We start from the raw sequence: 25,906 nt of genomic DNA, 5'->3' as shown, positions 1-25,906 counted from the left end.
TCCCCACTCTGGCCTCATTCCCTCCCCCTATAGATAGGACTTTATGAGCAACAGCGAAACATCTCTGCTCAATTTGAGGAAACAACTGTTATTATCATCTTTCCCAGAATCATGTCATTTTCTTTTGAATGTGCTGCCTTCTCCTGATCAGGGAACATTTTTGAATTTCCCTATCTGTTCCATAATAAATTTGAGCTTCAGAAAACTCAATATTTGGAAGGAAGAAAGGAAGGAACATCCCTCCTGCCCCTCCTTCCTGCTCCCCATAATTATTATTAGTCGTTGTCCTTGAAAATGATTTTATAGGGCAAATATTGCTAGAATGAAAACATTTGTCCTTGAACTTCGACTAATATATTACATCTGGATTCAAGGAAATCTTTTACTCCTTTATATTTTATAGAGTCTTACGGCGTTTTCGAGGTGGTCTGTCTGATAGCAATTGACAGATGACAAAGGAAATGGAATCAATTTTGCATCATCAATTTTCTGTTAATCACTCAGGATTCTGGCTTCCTCCCCTCAGCAAGTCTTCATTTGCAAAATCTACTTCTTACCAGAGGCTGGTACATGACTACAATTTACCACAATGCATAAATGATAAATGAATTATCAGGAAGCATAATGGACAAGTATAATTTCATTCCACTTGTTGGTTTAGTAGCCAATATTTTCTCTCCAGTCCTTGTTGGAAAATTGGCTCTTTTGAAAGAATTGTGCCTTTTTCTCATTTATTCTATAACTAATTAAATCACAGTCTCCTTTCCCCCTCTCTGATAATTACACCACTTATCAATTCTTATTTTGGATCGGTCTGTTTGGAGCATTTTGAGGAAAATGCCTAAAGAGATGCTGGATTTCCTCATGCTGCAGTGAGTTTGATGCATGCCTCTCTCCCTTCGTGTGGGAGTTGGGATACCAGACACTAACAATATTATTTGGAGGACTTCATTATCCAATTTTGTGTGCATTCAATATGATTATGACTTTTTGATCATACAAATGCAAAAGAGATTTGGCAGTAACATGAACAACACGACTCTAGAAGCACAATTTCCATTTTATTAGGCTGAGACAGAGTTACTTTTTCAAATTGCTACACAGCTTGAATTATCCTCTCAGCTTCCGGCATTCTTTCTTTGCACCACTAACCTCAGAAGGTTGTTGTTTGGATGAAATAATCTGTGATGGAAAGACACTCCATAAATATATACTGTTGCATAAATTCAGAGCATAGGAAAACTCACAAAATTGAAAGTCTTTGGAAGTTGTCCAAGGACCAAAGACAGAAACAACAAAAACTCTAATTGTATATATAATCTTTATGAATTCATTCAATTCAACTTAGCTCGGAATCATTTGCCCAGCTTTTACTAATCACTCACCATGTGCTAAGGGCTGAGGACATATACCATCCTTGAATTAGATCTTAGATTCTACTGATGGGAATGACATATATAAATATATCTCTAGGTAAACAGATTTATTCATAAGCACAACACATATAAATAGCATAATATTACACATAATATACATAAACACATCAATATAGATAAATAAATACAAGTATGTGTACAATATTTGAATAACTATATAGGCATATGTGTATACATATATGCATATAATTTAAATGCAGAAATAGATTATAAATATATATATATATATTTCAACAGAGAAATACATTTATGTGTGCAATCTGTATACATTATATATGTGATCTTTATATAAATATATATGCATATATAATTAAAATGGAGGGAGGGAGAGAGAAAAGGAGAGAGAACAAGAGAGAGAATGAATCAATACCCACCCTTGATGTCAGAAAGTCCTGAGTTCAAGTTCTGATTTGGAGATATACTAGTTTTATGAGTGTGAGCCTGACCATGTTCCTTAATCCTCAGAGTATGAGGAAGCTCTAAGATTTATAAATTGCAAATCTGCTTTGTAAAGGGGAATTCCATTGCTTGGAGCTCCTTAGGTCAAAGAAATGACAGGTCCAGAAAAAAATGCTAAATAATTTTAGGAACTGGGAGAGAATTAATGGGGAATGATAAGAAGGTCAGGTAAAGTCTTGAGTAACAAGTGGTATATCAATTTTCTTTTGAGGAAAGTTATGTGGATTTAAGGGGGCAGTGAAGATGAGAGAAAGTGGATAGGGAATGGGGATAGTCCATAAAAAAAAAAAACAGTGTTCTTTGGTCCTTCCCTCCACCTTATATGTCTATAGAGCCCTTTGTGTACTTAATGTTTGTCAATTCACCTCTGTCATGAACTTTGCCATCCAAGCTTTTCTCCTTTGACCATTGTTCATCTAATTCACAGCCCTTCTAAAATTTGAGGTCCAGAACTGAAAAAAAAGGACTGCAGATGAGCTCTGACCAGTGTAGGGAACAGCTATCATCTTCTAAGCCCTGGATGATTTCTACTTCTTAATGCAGTTTAAGATTGTAGATGCTTTCTTCATTACCATTTCATGATGATGATTCCTATTGACCTGTGAGTCCACTAAAAATCTTTTCTTAAACACTATTGTACAATTAGAAATCCTTGATCATGTATGTATGAAGTTTGTTTTTGGAATTTGATTATGTATCTTTCCCCTATATACTCTACATTATGAAATTCAGCTTATATTTTATTATTTCTAGATAATTGGTGTCACTCATCTTATTAATTGGCCATGTCTCCCAGCTTTGTGCATTCTGTAAAAATGATAAACTTGTCATCTATAGTTTTAACCAAGTTATTAATAAAATATTCAATAGCACAAAGCCAGCACAGATCCTTGGGGTATTCTGCTAGAGACTCCCTTCTGAGTTGATGTAAAACCATTAATGACTACTTTTGGAGTCCAACCATTTAAGCTCCAAATTCACCTAATTTTGCTATCGCTTAATCAATATCTCTTCATCTTTTCTGTAAGAAGAGCATGAGATACTTTGCTAAATTGCATCTACAGCATTCTTCTAATTTGCACAGTTACTTTGTCAGTTAAAAATATAGATTAAAAAAGGCAGAAAGTTTGTCTGGCATGATGAATTCTCAAATGAAAAACAAGTAGAATGTTTGTGATCACTGATTCCTCTCTGGTGTTCTAATAAAGTTGTGAGTTAGTAACAACACCAGTGTTTATAAAATTGACATACAGGCAACATACACATTAAGAATCTAGGTCATTTTCATCCAAATGAGTTGGGACTCTCCAGTTGGTGCTCTTTTCAGAACAGGGCACCTGCAATTCTCCAGATGGGGTCCATTAAAAGCAGAGTACAATGGAACTATTATTTCCATGATCTGAACACAGTTCTTCTATTAGCACAGACTTGGATTTCAATAATATTTTTAGAAGCCATATCACCCTGTTGACTCACAATAAGCTTGTGGTCCATTAAGCTTTGTGACAATTGACAAGTATGAGTAATACCCCTTGTATTGAAAAGTCATCTGAAAGCCTTTGTAAAACAGCTCACTAGAGAGAAATTATGTAGGATAGGATATAAAGGCAATTATGTAAACTTGGTCTCTGCCTTTGAGAAGAAGACTTCTCCCAGGGGAATGGGTAGATGAGAACAATGGCTATAAAGACAGCTGAAGCAGGTATTGTGGAGCATTTAGAGGTTGTTCAAACATCGAATGTGGCAAAGTCATCCACTGCATCCCAGGCCATCTCTAGTCACTCTGACTCTTGTTTTGCCATTGGACCTCTATGACTCTGGATAAAAGAGTGATAATAACAACTTTGTGTATTTCTGCCTCAGTTAAGTCCAATTCATGTGCTAGTGAAGAAGACATCACCCCCTGAGGTCTGATCCTTTTCAAAAATGGACAAGGAACAGCTGAAGGAGATAAGCAGTATAATGAGTGGTACCATGGGCTTTCTGAAACTACAGCAATAAGTTAGGGTAGATTGGATGCAGAATAGAAAGAGAGAGTGGGGCCAATTTCCTTCCTAGGACTTCACAATTTTTTCAAAATGTTCATATTTCTCTCTAGTTACCCCCCCCTTCTAAACACTTGAATCCAAGCAATCTGATCTAGTCTTGGTCTCTCCATCATGTCCTGCTCTTTTCTGACTGATTATTTGCTTTTCCCATTCTATCTGCCTGGGATGTTTTTCTTGCTTGTATTTACCTCAGGCTTACCTATTTCTGGTGCCCTATTGTCAGATATCCCTTTATCTCCTTCCTAAACCCACATTAGCCTATAAACACCATTGCTTAGTGCAAATACTGTCAGTAACAATTTGACAGTTGATCACACTCTGCTTTAGAGCATTCAAAAATTCAACATTCAGCAGGCATGGATTGAACACATACTAATAAGCACTTTTCTAGACACAGCAGCACCTTATTTATGCTACATATTCATTTGCTCACTAGTTTACCATTTCCTTTTTCAGTTCATTTTACAGATGAGGAACTGAGGCAAATAGGGCTCAATGACTTCCCCTCACCCAGTCATACAGCCAGCAAATTTGTGAGGGCAGATTTCAGGAAACTTGTATTCTATCACTCTTGTTTATCATTAAAAACATGAACTAGTCTCAGGATCTGGTTTCCCTGCTAAGATTGAGGATTATTTTATGACTGAGATCATGAATAATGCTTTTCAGTAACCGAAGCTAATTTCCCGCCCAGTGTTTTGAACATAAGAGGTAAATAAATATTTAATGTTTAATTATTTTTTTAAATTTGGAATGAAGCTCACCAAGTCATTGTGAGAGGCAATTAGGGGTTGGACATGATAGCTGATTTCAAGGACCCAAAGAGACAACTTAGCTTTGAAGGAAGGAATAAACTTCTTTGGTTTAGGCACAGAGAACAGAATCAGTAGCATTGGGTGGAAGTTGTAAAGGGAAAATATAGACTTGATTTAAAAACAAACAAAACATTCCTAAAAATTATAGCTGTCTAAAAATGGAATGGGTAGTCTTAAGAAATTTATGCCAGGCTCTTCTCCCTCCTTTGAGTCCTTCAAGCAAATAGCCTGGTACAGTTTAATAGGAATGTCTTTCATGTATTGGTAAAGGCCCATGAGATCCCTTTCAAAAAGTTTTTTGGATCTGTGACTCTGTCCTCTGGGACCAAGAAGAATATATCTACTAATTTCTTCTCCATGACATTCCTTTATTTTCCTGAGGTTACCTATTGTGCCCAATCTCTCCCTGAGTCTTTGCTTCCTAAGAAGTTTCCTCTTTTCCTTCAACTGATCTTTATATGGAATATTCCTATTCCTCTCATTCTTCTTCCCATCCTCTTATGGAAATGATCTCATATTTCCTTAAATATGCTATTAAGAATTGAATAATTTGAGTCTTGGAAAGGACCTGAAATCTGGTTCAACCTCTACACAAAAGGAAACCTAGAATAAGACTCTCCATAACTGATTGTTGACTATGTTCTTGTAGGCCTCCAAGAAGGAGGAACTTGACCAATTTTTGAAGTGGTCCATTCTGGTTTTGGACAGCTCTAAGTATTAGAAAGGTTTTCCAGACATCAAGCTTACATTTTTCTCTTGGTAACGTCTAGATATTACTCCTGGAATCTATCCCTCTTCTATATTCTTGCCTTTCATAAACTTGAATAGCTATCATGCTTTCCTTGTATCTTTTCTTTTCCATGCAAAATATGCCTACCTCTTTTATCTTATCATTTTGACCTTTCACCACTTTAGTTACCTTCTTCAGATTAATATCGATAACATCCAGATTTGAAAATCATACCTTAGATGAGGTTGAATGAAGGTAAATTACAGTGGAAAAAAAACACTTCTCTAAAGCTCTGCCTTTATTAATGTAGATGAAAATTGCATTAGTTTTTTTTTCTTATCACATCATTCTGATTCATATTGTTTGTAGTCCACTGAGCTCCCCAATCTTTTTTTAAAAATTGCTAAGCAATAGTATAGTAATGACAATATTGATGAGTATCCATATATTTTAAGGTTTATAAGGCCCTTTACAAACATTATTTAATTTTATCTTCAAATAAGTCTTATGAAATTGGTGCTATAGTTATACTAATTTTATAATTTGAAAAAATGATGCCAATAGAAGCTGAAAATGACTTGCCTGAGATCCCATAGCTAGGGAAATTCAAATCTGGGTGTCAATTTGAATTCACATTTTCTGGGTCCAAGTTCAGTGCCCTAACTACTATGCTACCTAGTTGCATAAAACAATGTCTTTCCCATTTTCATTGGCAAAGTTGATTTCATTATAGCAAGATAATTATTTAAGTGTATCCCCATTAAGTATTTTCTTCTCCTTAATTTCAACTCAGTGCTTTAACTTGGCAAGACCTTTTTCAGATCAAGAATCTATACTCTAATATGTTAGGTTTTTCTCCTAGTTTTGTGTCACCTGCAAATTTGATGAGCAAAGGATTTGTATCTTTGTTTGAGCTACTGATAAAAGTGTTAATAAGACACATCCAAGCTTTAAATACTTTCACCTATAATTCACAGGGACTAACTCATCATATACATTCATAGGACCTTGTATTTGAAGGACTATTAGTAACCATTTAACCCAATCCTCTCATTTGGCAAATGTAGAAATTGGAACTTGGGAAGTTAATGTCTTGCTGAAAGTTCAACAGGTAGCAAGCTTTAGGGGTAAGATTGACTAGCTTTTTCTTTCTGTATCTGAGGATATAGTTCATTTGGGAGTTAACTATTCAGTTTTGGAACTTGCTAGCTCATCACCCATCTACTATTGAGGAACTTTGGTAATCAATATTGAATTTATTTGACTTCCTCTTTTTACCCCCATCACTGTGGGTAAGGGGACTAACTGTGATGGACATAATGTGAGTTAAGAGATGACAAAGCAACCTGATAAGAAGTTCTTGACCAACATCATTGGATTTTCAGGCTTGTAAGGAGATAGCATGCAAAATTAAGACAGATGGTGGACATCATCAGGGAAAACAGTACATTATAAATGATGTCATAATGTTCCAGAAAAAGAAAAATAAACTTATATTAAGAAATGATTAAACAATGTATAGATGAATGTATAGCAAGAATACAAATGGGCCTGCATTATTAAATCTTCTATTCAAGGCCAACTCACCTGCCTCCAGTGGTCCTCACTCCCCTACAAAGTTATATACTTTGGATCTAGGAAAAGCTAAAGAAGCTTTCCAGACCTATAACTCAAGCCTTGTGATGAAAATTCCTAAACCAAGAAATAAATTCTCTGTATGAATTGTGAGCCAAGCAGGACCCATGCACAAACTAGTTGATGAATTATTTTTCTTTGACTTAAGCCCAGTCAGAAAAAGGAAGGACAAAGAATATAGAGTTTTTGTAATGACTTGTCTTAAATGCTCCAAGATTTGATTCCCTAATTTCACAACACTAATGTATATATCCTTGAATTTGTCAGTGTTAGTGTCTTGCTACTGGATAGGAAGATGCTAATCACCAAAAATTTTTCCTAATCATGACCTTAGTAAGTAAAATCTTAGATGAAAGTCTGAACAAAGCAGGTATTAGATTTCAATTAAATTTAAATTATAAAATTAAACTTTTTGAGATAATGATGTAGCCATCTATACAGGCTTCAGAGTAGAGACATACCAGTACCTTTTAGCAATTTCTGTTGGAAATCAGATACTAGCCTCAATATTAACCCCCCCCCCCCATACACACACATCAGTTCACAACCTAAAGGAAGGGTGTGCAGAACTCATTGAAACTTTGAGCTATGTGTACAAAGGTTATCCAATACCATCAAGTCACAGTGGAGAGTCCTGACAAAAAGGTGATCCACTGGAGAAGGAAATGGCAAAACCACTCTAGTATCTTTGACAAAAAAGCCCCATGAAAAATATGAGAATGATAAAAGACATGAAATTAGAAGGTAAACCTCTCAGGTCAAAAGTTATTCAATATATTATGTTACTCCATAAAGAATGAAATGACTTGGGTAAACCTGAAAGGAAAATGAGCTTTGAATTTGTGCACTGGTTCTTCAATGATCAGTATTGCATACGAACCTCGAATGTAAGATCTATGAGGTGAGGTAACCTAGAGATGGACAAAGAGGAGATGGAAAACTTAAATACTGACATTTTTAATGACATTAAACTTAAATCGATGGGAATGGGTTAACTTAATTCATTTGATCATTTCATATATAACTATAGACAAGAATTCTGTAGCAGAAATGGAGTATCCCTCATAATCACTAAAAGGATGAGAACTTCAGTTCTGGAGTATAATTTTGAAAATGACAGAATGGTATCTGTTCAAAGCTAAGGCAAACCATTCAGCATTACAGTTATAAAAGCCTATGCTCTAATTAATACTGCTAAAGACACCAAAGCTGCCCAATCCTATGAAATTCTTCAATGTCTTCTGGAAATAGTATGTCAAAAATATGTCATTTTCATCATAAGGGATTAGAATGCTAAAGTAGAAAATCAAAAGATAATTGGAATAATAGGCTGGTTTGGCTTTGGAGAACAAAATGAAGCAAGGCAGTTAATAATGTTTTTCAAGATAATTTTCTGGTCATAGAAAACTCTTTTCTTAACAACCCAAATGGCGATTCCAAACATGGACATCACCAGATAGTCAATACTGAACTCAGACTGATTATATAATTTGCAACAAAAGGTATAAAGGCTCCATACAGTTAGTTAAAACAAGACCTAGAGTTGATTGCGGCTCAGATCATGAACTTCTTATTGCAAAATTTAGACTTAAAGTGAAGAAAATAAGGAAAACCATTAGACCTTGTAAGTCTGACCCACATGCCCTACCTTATGACTATGAAGTGGAGATGATGAGTATATTTTAAAGATTTGATATGGAATGCCTGAAGAAATATAGTCAGAGGTTAACAATATTGCCCAGGAGCAAGCAAACAAAACGGCTGTCTGATGAGGCTTTAAAATAGCTGAGGAAAGGAGTAGTAAAGGTAAGGGAGAAAGGCAAAGATACATCAAATGTTATACAGAATTCCAGTTAATAGCAAGGATAGAAAGGAATTTTTTTTTCTTAAATAAATACTGCAAAGAAACAGAAGAAAACCAAAGACTGGGAAAGACAAGAGATCTCTTCAAGATATTTGTGATATCAGGGGATATTTCCTGCAAAAATAAGCATGATAAAAGAGAAAAATGGTAGAGACAACTGAAGTACAAGAGATCAAGAAAAGAAGGCAAAAATATAAAGAAGAATGATATAGGAAAGATCTTACCATCACCAATAATCACAATAGTGTCATTACTAATCTATAGCCAGACATCCTAGACAATGAAGTCAAATGGTCCTTAGGAAGTATTACTCACAATAATGCTAGTGGAGATAAAAAAAACATAACTGGGTTATTTAAAATCCTAAAAGACAATGCTATTAAAGTGCTGTGTTAAATATGCCAGCAAATTTAGAAAATGCAACAGTGGCCACTGGAACGGAAAAAAAATCTGTATCTCAATCCTAAAGAAGAGCAGTGCCAAAAATTGTTCAAAGCGCTGAATGATTGTACTAATTTCATCTGCTAGCAAGGTTATGCTTAAGATTCTGCTTGTAGAATTATCAAGAATTTCCAGAGGTACAAGTTGGTTTTCAGAGGCAGAGGAACTAAAAACAAAATTGCCAACATCTACTGGGTTATGGAAAAAACAAAGGCATTCCATAAAACTTATCTACTTGTGCTTCATTGATTACACTAAAGTCTTGGTATAGATCACAACAAAATGTGGCAAGTCCTCAAAAACACTGGAGAGCCAGAGCATCTTACTTACCCTTTATGGAACTTGTATACAGGTCAAGAAACAACAATTGGAATTGATAAATAGGACAAGCAAGACATAATATGCGTGTATGTATACTTATATTTTGGGGGATCAAATGAGGTTTTCTCTAATGTATAGAGAAAAAGGAGGGAGGGAGATACCTGAAAACTTTAATGTAACAAATAAAAAATTAAAAATGTAAAAAAAAGAAGTAAAAATTAGAATTAAATATGGAACAACTGATTCGTTTAAGATTGAGAAAGGGGTATGACAAGGCTGTATGTTGCCACCTTATTAATTTAACTTACATGCAGAGTATACTATGTGAAATGCCAGGCTCCACAAAGCCAGACTGGAATTAAGGTAGCCAGAAGAAATATCAAGAACCTCAGATATGTAGATGATACTATTCTGATGGAAGAAGATTAAGAAGTCTTTTTTAAAAATGAAACCAACCTGTGTCTTCTGTTTTAAAATTGATATTAAATAACAGTTACAAGGTATAAAAGTGGTAAAGGATAGACAATGGAGATTTAGTGACTTGCTGAGGATCACACAGATAGGAAGTATCTGAGGTCAAATTTGAACCCAGGGCCTTCCATCTCTAGGCCTGGCTCTCTATGCATGGAACCAACTAACTACTCCAAGAAGCATCTTGATAAGAGTGAAAGAGGACAGTGTAAAAGCTAGCTTTAAGGTCTACATTGTGACAACTCTTCCTATCATTCCTGGAAAAAGGAGAAGAAATGGAAGTGCTATCAGATTTTATATTCTTCGGCTCAAAGATCTCTGTGGACAGCAACTGAAGTCCTGAAATTAAAAGATGCTTGCTCGTTGGAGGGAAAACTTTGGAAAATCTGGATAGCATACTAAGAATGAAAGACATCATCTTCTTGCTGACAAAAATCCATATAAGTCAAAGTTATATTTTTTCCCGTAGTAATATATGGCTTTGAGAGTTGGACTGTAAACAAAACCAAGCATTGAAGAATCTATGCATTCAAATTGTGGTATTGGAGAAGATTTTTGAGATCCCCTGGGACAGTAGGCAGCAAAGAGATCAAATCAGTCAATGCATTGAGAAATTAATTCAGACTATTTGTTGGAAGGACAAATACTGAAACTGGTGCTTAAATACCTTGGCCACATAATGACTCATTGGAAAAGACCCTGATGTTAGGAAAAGATTGAAGGCAAAAGGAAAAGGGGGCAGCAGAGGATGAAATAGATAGTTTCATGGAAGGGATGAACATGAGCTTGGACAGGCTTCAATGATAGTGGAGGACAGAAGGGTCTGGCATACTGTAATCCATGGAGTCACAAAGAGTTGGACATGACTGAATGGCAGCAAAACAACACTATTTAAAATAAGACTTTTTATGTTCTAGTTATTCTAATATCCTTTTTTTTACTTTCTTGTCTCAAAGATATACTACTTATTAATATTCAGATAGGATATTTTCTCCTTAACCACATTAGCATAGTTTATCATACATACTCTAGCCCTATCACCTCCTTAACTGCTAGCAGAAAATATCATCATTTCAGAGAAATTTTTGGGAGGAAAGAAGTAGTCCAAATTTTCAGGAACTCATGTAGTGTATTTAATTATATTCATTAAATGAATTCAACATACAAACAAACTCTAAAACCTATTACTTATAATTCTGGACTCAAAGTCACTGCAAACTCACAGTACAATAGGGAAAAGTAATCACTATTTCTAATTGACAACAAAATTGGAATATTACAAGCAGAAGAATATGCTCTATAAATTACAAATTTAGTCTTATTTTAAAGTTGTATACAAATAGGAAAAGGAAAATCAAGATCAAAAAAGGAGAAGAGACAGTGTGTTTGTTATAAGTCAAGGGAAAACCACATTGATTTCGTCACTGTATATCAGTGTTGTCTTTTGTGTTCAAAGATGATTGAAATATTCAATAAAATTATTCATGGAAATAAAAATTGAATCTATATTTTTCTTTGGTCCTTGGACCATTTTCCACAACACTGGGGGATACTCTCAGGGGAAAACACTAGAATTTCTCTGGAAACCTTCAGCTTAGTATAGATAATGGTGAAAAGGTAGAGAATTTCCACTAGGAAATGTTCTCCCCCCAAATGAATTATATTTTTAATATTGAATATCTTTCATATATCAAGAAAAGTAATCTATACTTGTTTTCTCTTGAAAAGGGTTTCCTTAGGAGAAAAGTAAATAGAAATCCATGGCAAGACTTTTCAATGTAGTATAGTGGACATGTGCTTTGTCAAAGGAAAGGTCCAATGTTGCCCCAATATAGGATTCCTAAGGACAAAGGCAGATTCTCAGTGTTTCTGATGATTCATTGATAAATGAATTGAAGGACTAAAAGTATGTTAGGATCCTTTGGGAATGGGTGCTTTGTATTTTCCTTCCATTATTACCTTTTGCCACTCCATAGAACTTCCCATCTGTTGTAGATTGCTCCTACCTTTCACTCAACCAATTGACTGAAAGAGAGAAGTCAATCAATCAAGGGAAACTTACATCACTAACTGCCACTCAAACCTTGAATAATCACTTGGATCCCCACTGTCCACTCTCCGTATTCAGAAGGAAGGCTCAACTTTAGATTGTGTTACTCTTTTAGGTTCTATGTTTTTTTTTAATCTTAGGTTTTTGGTTCTCACAAGACAAAAATAAATAGGGTATCATGCAAAAACAAACAAACAAAAAAAAAACAACAGATTTTTCTTTAGACTTCCAAAAGGTTAGCCCAAGGAAATTCCAAGAAATTTATCAGAAAAGCAAGGTTGAGAGGAAACCTCTTATTTATTTCTTAAGCTGAATTTACAAGGATTAAATCCAATATTTAATGTGATTCATCACCTGGTTCCACAGGCAGTGACTGATGCCATGCTTTAAGATTCAGGATATTAATAATGACTAATATTTTCACAATGTTTTATGGTTACGAAACACTTGACATAGATTTTATCAATAGATCAGGAATTCTTAACTGTTTCTGTGTCAGAAAACCTTTGGCCCCTTTGATGACTTCTATAGACTCCTTAAAGCTTTTAAAGATAAATTTTAATTTAATAAATGTTTTTAGATTTATTAAGTTAAATTTTAAGGATGACAAATAAAACAAATTTCATTGAAATGTAATTGAAATTTATTTTAAAAATTCATGTATCCCTAAATTAAGAACTTCTTACCCAAAAAGAGCTCTTTCAAGTAAGTGCTAATCCCATTTTAGGGATGATGAAGATACAGATGGCTTAAATCCAGGTTTTTTTTACTCTCAATATTCTCAAAAGTTTTCATTTTTTAACATTAAGGTATGCATAGCACTTTACATCCAATTTTCACAAATTTATGTTTCAGTTTCCTCATCTTCATAACTTTTAGGGACTTTGTTTTTAAAGTCTTTGTTCTAAATCTATGATCCTTTAAGATTTTGTCACTTTCAGTCATGTCTGACCCTTTGTGACCCCATTTGGCATCTTCTTGGCAGATATATTGGAGTGGTTCTCTAGCTCAATTTTCAGATAAAAAAAAATGGAGGCAAAGAGGGTTAAGTGACTTACCCAGGATCACACAGTTTGTAAGCATGTAAGGCTGGATTTGAATTCAGGAAAATGAGTCTTTCTGACTTCAAGACCAGTACTCTATCCACTGTACCACCTAGCTAACTGTCCTATAAGTTAGGTGTTACTATTATTCTCATTTCCAATGGAAATATTCTAAGAGAAGTTAAAAGTCTTGCCCAGGGTAACAAAGGTAGAAATTATCTAAGACAGGATCATGAATTTGCATTTTCTTGACTTCCAAGTCCAAAGCTGAATACCAAGATGTGTCTCATGATAGGATCTGATTTTTCAGAATTATTCAATAAAACTAAAACTAACTTAATCAGTGATCTCTCTCTCCCTCCTCAGAAGATAAGCACATGAAGCATTAGTTCTGCTATGATTTGCTCCGAGCAGGACACATTTGGGGGTGTTGCATTCAATTCAAGGCAACACATTTTAGGGAGATTCTCCAAGGGAGAGCAACCAAGAAATTGAAAAGCCTTGACATTTTTCCAGATGAAGGGTTGAAGGGTTGGGACTACTTAGCCTGTTAAAAAGATAATTCAGTGTGCGTGTCATGGATGTGAAAACCGTCTTTAAGTTTCTGAAGGAAACTGTTGTATGGAAGAAGGATGAGACTTTTTGCATATTGTTTTAGGTTAGATTTAAGAGCATGAGGATAGATGTAATAAAATACATTTAGACTTAATGAGAGGAAAACAACTTCTTAACCATTAAGATTATTCTGCCTTGGGAGATGCTAGAGTGCCTGGCTCTATAGAGCTTAAAAAAAAGATTTTTGAAGATTACCTTGACAACAAGGAGATCAAATCAGTCAATGTTTAGAGAAATTAATTTAACCATTTCTCTAATGTGCTGCAGTAGGCATTTTTTTTGATGATAGACTAAGAAACAACTAAAATCTATTCTGACCTGAAATGATTTGGAGGGGAGAAAGAAGGAAATGTGAAACCAAGTATCTCAGAGGACTGAACTTTAATTTGATCCAAGAGAACCTAATACATGTGGTTTCGACATTGTGTCTGAGTTTCATGTGCAATCTAATGAAAGGCAACATAGAGTAATACATAGGAGGGACACTTCGGAGTCACAAAGATGAGGGAAATCAAGTTCTGCCTCAGTCATCCTATTTGTAGGAGCACAATGCCCCGGAAATAGTAGGTAGGTACTTAATAAATGTTTGTTGATTTGACATGATTAACCTTTGAGTTAATCCTGGCAAATCTAAAGACTGTAAGTTACAGAGAAATTTGATCCACATCAATGGAGAGAATTTCTGAATAGAAATTTCTCTTAAAGTAAAATATTTAAATAAAAAATTAACTTAATATTTGTTCATTAAGGCATTTCAGGTTTACAAAGAAATTAAAAGCACTACATACACAGTACTTGTCATAAAGAGTTACAGAAGTATGGTTGGAAAATCTTGAACCCCTAAACCTATATTACCCAGAATGCTTTTCCCTTTGTGCATGTTTGCATCTTCACATAATTGCTTATGTTCTGAAGCTCCTCTCCCCAGGCTTCTTCTCTGTAACTAAGCTGGATTTAGGTAGCTCTTTTACTTATTATTAATAAAACTTTCAAAATATAATGCTTAGTTATTGAATATTAATTTTAACCTTCACACAAATGATTGGAATAATACATACACATACACATACAAATGCATACAGTATTTGCATATTTATATATTTACATATGCATTCTTATATATATATTTATTATATCCATTATATTTATAAATGTGCACTTAATACACACATGTTTATACATAATACTGTATATATGTCTGTATTGTTGCATATGTATACATGGCATGTATGTGTGTTAAGTTATATAAATATAGAATATATATTTAAGTATATATCCTTTTTATGTATGTATGCATGTATATAGTTTTCAAAAGACAAATCATGGCTTTTGTTTGTTTGTTTGTTTCTACTAGATGAAGCTTTATTCACAGCACATTCACATTATCATCTATCAAAAATGTAGCATTCATCCATTTATTCATTCCTGAGCATTCATTAAGCCCCTACTATGTGCCAGATACTGAGCTACATGTTGGAGATCAATGGCAGTAAATCTCCCCAAGGTTAAATATTGTGGATAGGTAGTTCCAAAGCTTGGTTTTTATTAGTAATTATTACCATTATTAGTAATGCTTCTAAATATTTTTATGGTGTTTGTACATTCAATATGTGTTCACTTGACTTATCTCATTTGATTTTCCCAAAGACTCAGTGAAATTGCCAGGGCAATTATCTTTATCGTCATTTTATAGATGAAGAAAAAGAGCCACAGAAAGATTAAATGACTTGCTTTAAGGTCATGAAATTAATGACAGACTGGAATTACAACTCAGATAAACTGAAACCAAGTCTAGTATTTTTCTATAGAGGAAAGAGTACCCTAAAATTAGGACCTATCACTAGAAGCATTATGAGAAGCCAAAATTAACATTTTAGTTCCAAAAATATAATATCTTTCCTCAAATTACCATTTTACAGAATCGTACTTTAGATAAGAGAAGTTAATGACTAATAACTAACTTGGGGAAAACTTTTTTCAATAGAAATTCTACCTGCATTCAGTATGATCCTGACCAAACAATGAATTTCTTTGAGTGTAATATCTCTCTAGTATAAGATCATTGAAGGTAAGGGCTGTGTATTTTGTTTATGAATTCCAAATGAGCAGGTGGTATAGTGAATAAAGAGGTAACTTCAAAGGCAGGAAAATAGAGGTTCTCATCTTGCCTCTGACATGCACTGGTCAAATAATCCTAGGAAAGGTGCTTAAATTCTCAATATTGTGGTCCAGGGTATATCACACAGCCCATAACATTCTTCGAGAGTGGCCCGAACCAAATAAAAACATAATAGAGAATTATTTAGCCAATTTAAAAAAATACAACATAGCATTGTTAATATTACATTTAAAATATTGATATGGAAATTGATGGCTTCCATTTATATTTTGTTTGACTCTTTAGATGACTTTTTAAGACAATAAATTGCAGGTGTCTTGACACCACTTAGTGAGTAGTTTTCTTTTAGAGGGAAGGATGAGGGGACAGCTAGATAGCTCAGTGGATTGAGAATCAGGCCTAGGGATAGGAGGTCTAGAGTTCAAATCTGGCCTCAGACACTTCCTTGCTGTGAGACCTTGGGCAAGTCACTTGACCCCCATTGCCTAGCCCTTACTACTCTTCTGCCTTAGAACAAGTACACACTACTGAAGGCTTAAAAAAAGAAGATGAAGGATGAATAAAAACAGTTTAAGTTGCAGAAATTGATAGAGGGAGGTTCATCAATTGAGTGGTCCCTACATTAATGAAGTCACAAGTTCAGTCCCTATCCTTTTGTCTCGCCAGGGTTTTGTATATTATATGCTTTTTAAAGTATTTAACATTCACGTGGTGCTTTCAGGTTTTCCAGTTGCTTTATACAGATAATCTCATTTGATTCTTTCAACAACCCTACAAGGTAGGGGATATGCTTTTTGTATTGGATCAAAGTCTGGAACAGGAACTGGCATCTTCCAAAAGTATTATTTTCTTAGGCCAATTCAACACGGAGGAAACAAATGCTCCTTTTTCAAGAAGCTTCCTTATTTAAACACACAAACACACACACACACACACACATACACAAACAAAAACATGTGTTGTCACTATATACTTATAATAATAATAGTTGTTATTATTATTATTAGAACCCCAAGGAAAAAAAACTTTCCAGTGTCTGGCAATTAATTTGAACAGTTTACAGAGCCCCAGACCTGGTGTCAGGGAGACCTGAGTTCATTTTCTTGCTTCACACACTTTCCAGCTATGGGATCTCGGACAAATCACTTAGGTTCTGTCTCCCTCAGTTTCCTCAGTGTAAAATGAGGATAATGATAGTATCTAATTCTAAAAGTTGTTGTGAAGATCAAGTGAGATAATAATTTTAAAATGCTTAAGCACAAGAATTTACACAGAATAAAAATTTAAGAAATCCTAATTCCTACTGGCCATCCCTTTGCCTTTTCTTTTCCCATATGCCTAATGCCGAAATTGACTATGGAGAAACAGACTTCCAGAGAAGTCATCATAGAACATTTGAAATTAGCAACATGGGATTTTTTGTAATAATAGCTGCCCTTTAGGAACTCTAGATGATCAGCAGCTTATCTACAGGACTGAATTCCAAATAACCAAATGGAAGAAGAGAGGAGAGAAGAGAAGAGTAGAGAAGATGAGAAGAGAGGAGAGGAGAGGAGAGGAGAGGAGAGGAGAGGAGAGGAGAGGAGAGGAGAGCAGAGGAGAAGAGAGGAGAGGAGAGGAGAGGAGAGGAGAGGAGTGGAGAGGAGAGGAGAGGAGAGGAGAGGATAAGGAGAGGATAAGGAGAGGAGAGGAGAGGAGAGGAGAGGAGAGGAGAGGAGAGGAGAGGAGAGGAGAGGAGAGGAGAGGAGAGGAGAGGAGAGGAGAGGAGAGGAGAGGAGAGGAGAGGAGAGGAGAGGAGAGGAGAGGAAATGTAGAGGGAGAAAGATACAGTCAATAGAAGGATTGTTAAAAGATTAGAAGATTTTGCTTTCAAATTGTGGACACAAATCCAGGCTTGATTATTAGTAAATCCACGCTTTTTGCACTGCAAGTTTTAAGTAGTTCTTTGAAAACAATATCATGTGGATGTTCTATGTTACATGGATCAGAGTGAATTAAATTTTAATTTAAAACCTATAGGTTCAGCCATCTCAGGGTATCTTTGAGAGAAGACACTGTTCCTTTGAACAATGCTGCTCCTCAAGACAGCTAAAATCTCACTTCCACAAGAAGCTTTTCCTGATCCCCTTTGATTCCAGTGCTTTCTGGCTATTGATTATTTCACATTTATCCTGTACATCACTGTTTTGTACCTAGTTGTTTCCCTATTGTCTCTCCCATGAAATGTGAACCTCCTTTAGAACAAGGGCTGCCCTTTACCTCTTTTTGTATCCTCAGCACTTAGCACAATGCCTGGTATACAGAGGGTGCTTAATAAATGTTTACCAATTGACTCTTCCCTTGCCTTCCTGCTCCCAAATAAGACCTTTTCTGAACACAAAAGAAGCTGACCATGATACAACAAAATTTCAAGTAGACTTCAGACTTGCTGAATCCTGCTCAAGGTGGGGTTAATTTCAAAGATAACAATCTTTTGTTAGAAGGCAGTCTTAATCATGGTGGTCCCATAGCAAGACCCTAAGGGCAGCTTCTTCTTGTAGGTTTAGAGGTAAACTCACTCCTTGGCAAAGTAAAATTCAACAGAGATGACTAATTTCTTGCAAAATCCTGCCATCTGAGAAACCACAAGGGATTTACCACTCCCTTATTAAAAAAATAAAAAGTCCGGGTCCTTCAAAGTTAAATGGTAATCATAAGAATACAAATCTAAGAAGAATTACTAGTTTTAGCCTCTAGACTTATCTACTTAGACTTAACCACTGTTTTATCATTTCTGTTTTCATTGGAGTGAATTAGAAGGGGAATTTATTCACCATAGATGTCACTGGACAGAGAAAAGGAGAAAAGAAATCAAAATCTTGTGAGATAATAAACTTGAGAATTAGTAAATTGAGAGAATTACCTCTTGCTGATACTACTTTTACCTAGTTACTGATAGAATTGAAGATGATGTCAGGTGGGTGACCAAGAAGGAAAGCAATAAAAAAACACACTCAGAAACTGAGTCTCTCAGAAGAGGATTGAAGATGAGATACAATGCTTGACACATAATGCTTAATGAATGATACATCAGGTCTAGGCTCAAATTTGACTTTAGGCATTTCCTAGCTATGTGACCCTGGGTGAGTCACTTAACCCTCCTTACTGCTCTTCCGCCTCGAAACCAACACTTAGTAGCAATTCTAAGAAAGAAGGTAAAAGGGTTTTTTAATGCTTTTCATTCATTTATTCATTGATATTGGCTAAATTTGGGAAATTTTTATTATTGCTCATTCTGTTGCACCTGTTCACTGACTAAACAGAGAACTTGAGCTACCTACCACTTTCCATTAGCACTAAATTTTCTTTCTGGGAGAAGAAAAGAAACCAGTGAAAAAGAAAGAGATTCTTGTTCTGTCTGAATTCCATGAGAAAACCTTGCCAGCTTTATGAATGATGGGAGTTCCACTTTCCGTGTCGAAATTGCTGGCCCTGTTGCTGATATCCATAAATTAAGTAGCTGAGTCGTTGGCATTTTTTCCCCTCTTTCAATTAAACACAAGGTACTCACAATGCACAATAGGTCCTTCAGAAGTGTGTCTAATCTGTCTACCCCTCTTTGAAAAGAGGAGGGGGGGGTGGAATCTGGATCCAGGCTCATAAACAAGGAGTCAGTTACAGTACATCTGTAAAAAGCTGGAGAGTTGAGTTCCAAAAGGATTTGCTTTGGGAAGAGACCCAAAGTAATAAAGGGAACCAGCACAAACGTGTCCACACTCTCAATAATGTGGCAAAACTCCCTCCCATGCCAGCAGGCTATTTCAAAGGATAGAAAAGCTTATGTTTAATAAAGCATCATCCAAATGGCTGTGCTGACGCTCTCTGGGATCACTCTGGACTATTGTTTTAGCCTGAAGGGACTTTCTAGAATAATTTTCCAATATAACCTGCTAATTTCAAAATCTCCATACTCAAATTCTATCAGGAGCAGGAGATAAAGGGCATCACAGCCAGGGAAAAGTTATGTGTTGATTTCCCCCCCCCTACCTGCCCTCCCCTAGATGTAAAGTGAATTCTCAGGAAGGGCCACAGACTTTGATATATTCTCCCTCCTCATCCACCATCCAGATGTAGAATTTCAAGTTGAGGAAGTGAGACATCAAGCCCTTGGCTCTAATGTTTGGATAGAAAATACACAAAGGTTTATTGTTCTTTTTTCACTTGGGGATGGGGTGGGCATGGGCCACCATAATCTTTCCTGGAAAAGAATGCCCTAAATCCACTCAGTCATCCTGAAGACTTGCCTTCCTTGGTGCCTCACCTTCTCCCCAGCATGGCAGAGCAGGTGGCTTACCTGGAATGGTGACAGGGGAGTGAGGTTTGTTAGCTCCAAGCACCTGTGTTTATCTGAGCTTCAAGGTGCCAGGCACTCCATCAGAAATAGCAAGGCTTCCACTGAGCAGGCTAGTTCCACTCTGAGGAGGATCTGATGGTCGTGTTTGCTTTCTGGAGGAGCCCTACATCTAATGAAACTGAAACTTATTGTATTGATGTCTAGTTTTCCTTTCCTCTTAAAATCAATTTCCAATGTATGCTGCCCCAACTTTCCTCACACTCAAATGACAACAGCAAAAGCAACAACTACAACCATGACAGCAACATTTAAGCATGATAGTATTCCTCTAATAGAGATCACTTAATCTCGGAGTCCGTGATTTCATTTTAAAAAATATTTTGAAAAATGCATTTCAATGTAATTGGTTTTTATTTTTAACCTAATGAATTATACTTAATTTATTTTAAAAAATTCAGAAGGGGTCCAGTGTATTGAGAACCAGCCCTAAAGATAAGGGGAGGAGGCATCCTGGGTTCAAATCTGGACTCAGATACTTAGCTGTGTGAACCTAAGCAAGTCAGTTAACCCACATTTCCTAGCCCTTACCACTCTTCTTCCTATTGTTCCCAGTATGTATTTATTCATACAAAGTATTGATTCTAAGATAGAAGGTAAGGATTTAAATAAATTTGCAAAGGGAGCACTAACACATAAAAAAGACTAAGAACCTTCATTCTAATATAATTTAAGTTCCTTGAAATCAGGTTCTGTTCTCCTTTATTATTTATTCATCCCCGTAGGACCTAGCATAGTTTTTTGTGCAGAATTGGTGCTTAATTAATGTTGATACATTGAATGAAAACTAATAATTTCATTACATCTGAAAGTATATTCAGAATTCTGCTCCCTCTTCACTTTTCTCTAGAGAAAAAGGAATATTTAGTCATCTTTTCTCCAGGGCCAAGTCTGGTCAGTCACAATCTGAATGGAGCTGACATTTGAGGTTGTTTTCCTTATATTATTATAGTAATCATGCATATCATTCTTTTGTTCCTGCTTTCATCTCTCTATCATTTCCTATTTCTTCCACGTATCTTTGAATCAGTCATAATTGTCTTCTCCTGGCACAATCTTGTTCTATTATATTCACATCCCCCAATATGTCCAACTTGTTCTTGATTGATGGGTACATACTATATTCCCATTTTTCTGTAGAAAAAAAATATTCCTAGCTATGTTTTGGTATTTTCCCCTAAATTTCTTATCAATTGATCTGTCGGCTCTTCTTTGCACATTAGATTTGGTCTCTTTTTCCCTGAATTTTGATCATATTTGCTCCTTGGAATTCTTAGCTTCCTTCAAAGTCTAATGCCTTTATTTAAGTTTCTCCCTTTCTTCTCTTCCCCATTATGAGAACTTTCTCAATTTCTTGAAATTATTTACTATTTAGTGGAGATTCATTGTGTTTATTTCTGCCTATGTTGATGTGATCTAGTGGAATGTAACTCATTGAAGCAGGGCTCCTTTTGTTTTGTTTTTGTAGCCAGCATGGAGCATGATATGTTGCATGAAGAAAGGATTTGTTCAATTAAATTTATGATTCTCCCTCCTAAGTTAGAAGTAAAAAATGGAATAGAACTGTGGGGTTTTGATATGAGGGAAGGGAATCAGCATTGATTAAGTACCTACTATGTGTATGGAATGTTCAGGGAGGGCTCAAACCTCTGGTATGAGGGCTCACTAAGCCCTTTCAGGACTGCTCATCCCCCTTTGGTATCTACCTGTGGCTCCAAGAAGCTGTAGCATTCACAGCAGCTATTCCTCATCTCGGAAAACAGCTAAACTAGTTTGAGAGTAGCTTACCGACCTCAAACCCTTTCACAAGCATGTGAAGATTTGTCATGGCAGAATGGGTAGATGAAAACAATTTGTTCCAATGGCCGAAAGTGGCTAAAGCTGACACGGTGGTACTCTGGCTTGCTTAGACATCAAAGATACCAACATCATCCTCTGCAACCTGGGCCATTGCCAATGATTTTTGTCTTGCTGCTGAACTTGAGTGACTTTGGTAGAGAGAGTGAGGCTAATGACTGTGCCACTCTGTTTCACTTAAACCCAATTCATTTGCAAGTGACAACATCATAGAGATGATGTCATTGGTCTTCTTTAAAAAAAAAAAGATGAACAATCACCATCACAACAATAACAATGTGCTACATGCTGTGCTATGTTCTTTTTACATATTATCTCATTTGATCCTCAGAGCAACACTGGGAGATAAGTACTATACCATCCTCTAGTTTTCTAGTTGAAGAAACTGAGAAAAGTAGATAGAGATTAAATGACTTTTCCAGGGTCACTCAGCAAGTTAGTTTCCAAGATTGCATTTGAACTCTGATCTTGTTGAGTCCAAGTCCAGTGTTCTATCCATTGCTCCACCTAACTGCCTCTGCAGAATTCCCAGCTGAAGTAATTCCCTCCATGAATGCATTTCAGTGCTTTGACTGAAATTTATAGTCTTAGAGAGTTGCCTAGGGAACTGAGAGTTTAATGATTGCATGGGGTCACAGACTCAGTTTTTGTTGGAGATGAGATTTGTACTCATCTCTTCCTGCTTTATAGGCTGTTCCCTCTATGTTATGTCATATGCATCTCCAACCTTAAATGATCATATATATATTTCCTGGTTTATATGTTGTATCCCCTTAGTGAAATGTTCATCTCTATGAGAGCAGCAGCTATTTGAGATAAGATTTTGATGAGTATTGCCTTGTATTCTTTGTGTGTAATCTAATAAAATGCATATATCAAGCTCTTAACAGATCATTGCTGAATTGGATCTCCCTCTCTCTCTCTCTCTCTCTCTGTCTCTCTCTCTGTCTCTGTCTCTGTCTCTGTCTCTGTCTGTCTCTCTCTCTCTCTCTCTCCACCTATCAGCTATTAATCTATCATTTATCTATCATTTATCTACCCATCCATCTATCCATCTATTATCATCTATATATCCATCCTTCATCTATCTATATATCTATTTACCTATACAACCTCCATCCATCCATCCATCAATCCATCCATCTATCCATCTTTTTTATTGTTCAGTCATTTCAGTAGTGTCTAGCTTGTCATGAATACATTTGGGGTTTTCCTGGCAAAGATACTGGAGTGGGTTGCCATTTTCTTCTCCAACTCATTTGACAGATGAGGAAACTGAGGCAAACAGATTTAGGGTAAGTGACTTGCCTAGGGTCATATAGCTAATAAATAACAGAGGCCAGATTTCAACTCGGATCTTCCTGATTAACAGGTCTGGTGCTCTATCCACTGCACAATCTTGCTGTCATTTCTCTATCTGTCACTCTCTCTATATGTATGTTTTTAAGGCATCTGAAAAGAACAGAATGTAACATTCTGCTATTTAGTCTTTCACCTCTCTCCAGAGAAGTAAAGAATGATGGTACCATAAGAAAAGACATATATGAGGAATTGAAATATACTGTTATTTTTAAAACTTGGTTGAAATAAAGCATAGTGAAGAAAGCAGAATCAAGAGAATTCTATGCATGATTATTGAAATAATATAAAGAATATAACACTAAAAGATAAACTCAGATTTCATATGTTTATTTATATACCTAGACACATGCAAATGAAAAAGTTAGGCACCTTCATATGTATACACCAACACACACATATAAACACGTATGCATATATACCCTTTCTGTCTTTGTCTTTAACCATTTTGGGGCTACGTATCTATGTTAAGCTCTTTGTCTGAGTCAAGAGGCATGAATAGCTGAGTTCGTAAATGCATATATATGTATATATCTCTTAATTTATTTTTATTTTATTCATTTAATTTTTAACTTAATTAAATTCACTGAATTTATTTTTACTTTTAAAAAATTAGCCAGCACTTGGTTCTCTCTCTCCCTCCTACTCCTCTGGCCTGAGTGGGGGGGAAGGAAAGCCCTTGGAACAAACATACATATTCAAGCATAACAAATGATAAATTTCTCATTTTGCATCTTGAGTCTATCCCCCCTCTGTCAGGAGGCTAGTCCTTCATTTTTAAAGTTTTCCTATCTTGTTACAGTTGAAAAGAATCAGAAATGAAGGGATTCATAACTCCAAGGTTATTTCGCTAGACACAAGTGATAAGAATTGGCATCATGATTTCACATGAGAATGTTTTCCTCGTTTCTTTCTCCTTGTCCTCACCCCTCTGTCCCCCCAACCCTGGTGAACATGCATCACTGAGGGGGCAACCCTTTCTGCAAAGGAGACACATTACAAGGCTCCAAGATGGTGATTTTGGTTCAGAGTTTCCTTTGGACCTTGAGCTCATTAGTGAAATATTTGACATCTCAACTCCAATTATTTAGTAGACACAGAGCTGCAGAGGCCACACGTTACTGCCTGCAACTGGTTATAATTGGAGAGGATCAGAAGAGAGATAGCAGAGGACCACATTTCTCTTAATCTCTAAAGACAACAATACCCCAGGTTGTGGTCCCCTGCCAAAGTATACAGAAAGGCTGAAAAACAATGGACCCACTTTCAGGGGGGAAGCAGCCCAGTTCTTCCTGAAGAAAGGGAAGTATGACAAAATCATCTCAGGAAAGGCCAAACAGAGGGAGCCGCCAGGTTATTTTAAACACCATTTTAAAAGCCATATAATTCTTCCCCCAACCTCCTTCCATGACAGTTATTAACCCGAGTACTAACTCTTCTTCCTTCTCCTTATTGTCCCCAGCTTAGTCTGTTTCCATATCAGCATGCCAGAATATAGCGGGGCCAAGGACAGACTTTGGTTTAGCAAGCATTTTTCGTATTGTTTGGAAGAAGAAGTAACTATTTTTTTTCCACCTTTAATGACATGTTTCTTTAAAAATCACTCACTCTGTTAGCACCCAGGATGACCTCCTTGGGTACAGTTACTTTTTCCACATCACCTTTACTTGTTCCTCCAGTCCCTAATGTTTTCACTGTGGGTCCCTCCAAACAATGGCGACTTTAGGAGAGCATAAGGTTGCAATCTCATCCTCAGTGTCGCATTCCTTCTGAAGATGACAGTTTTGGACAATGGAAAGCTCTTACTGGAGAACTGGAAATCTGCAGGCTTTTTAATCACAGGGTCTTTTGGCAGGGCCTGGATAACCACAGTGATGGATTGCAAAGCTCCCACATAGTTTCTCTTGTGAAACTTTCCAAAGGTGGTTTATAAATCTCCGGTTTGGGGAGATTTGGAAGGGGCCAGTCTGGTGGAACACTTGGGAGGGGTGTCGATCTTTATTGAAAAAGCCAAACCAAATCTCTTGGAGTAGTTATCATCACTGCCTTGTACTGCCTTAAATTTTGTTCTTCCATTATTGCATGAACCTCCTTCGTGACCACCCACTGCTTGACTTTCCTCCCACTAAAAATCAAGATTGGAAAGAAGAGGATGGAAAGAAGGGCAGGATGTCCTTGAGGGGCTGAAGGGGTGTTGTTGGGCTAGAGATCTGATCACATTTTTGGTGATACCTGGCACTGAGAGCATGTACC

The sequence above is a fragment of the Monodelphis domestica genome, chromosome 2 (genome assembly GCF_027887165.1).
Source record: "Monodelphis domestica isolate mMonDom1 chromosome 2, mMonDom1.pri, whole genome shotgun sequence".
In the NCBI taxonomy this organism is placed as follows: Eukaryota; Metazoa; Chordata; class Mammalia; order Didelphimorphia; family Didelphidae; genus Monodelphis; species Monodelphis domestica.
Note: the sequence above shows the minus strand (reverse complement) of the source record.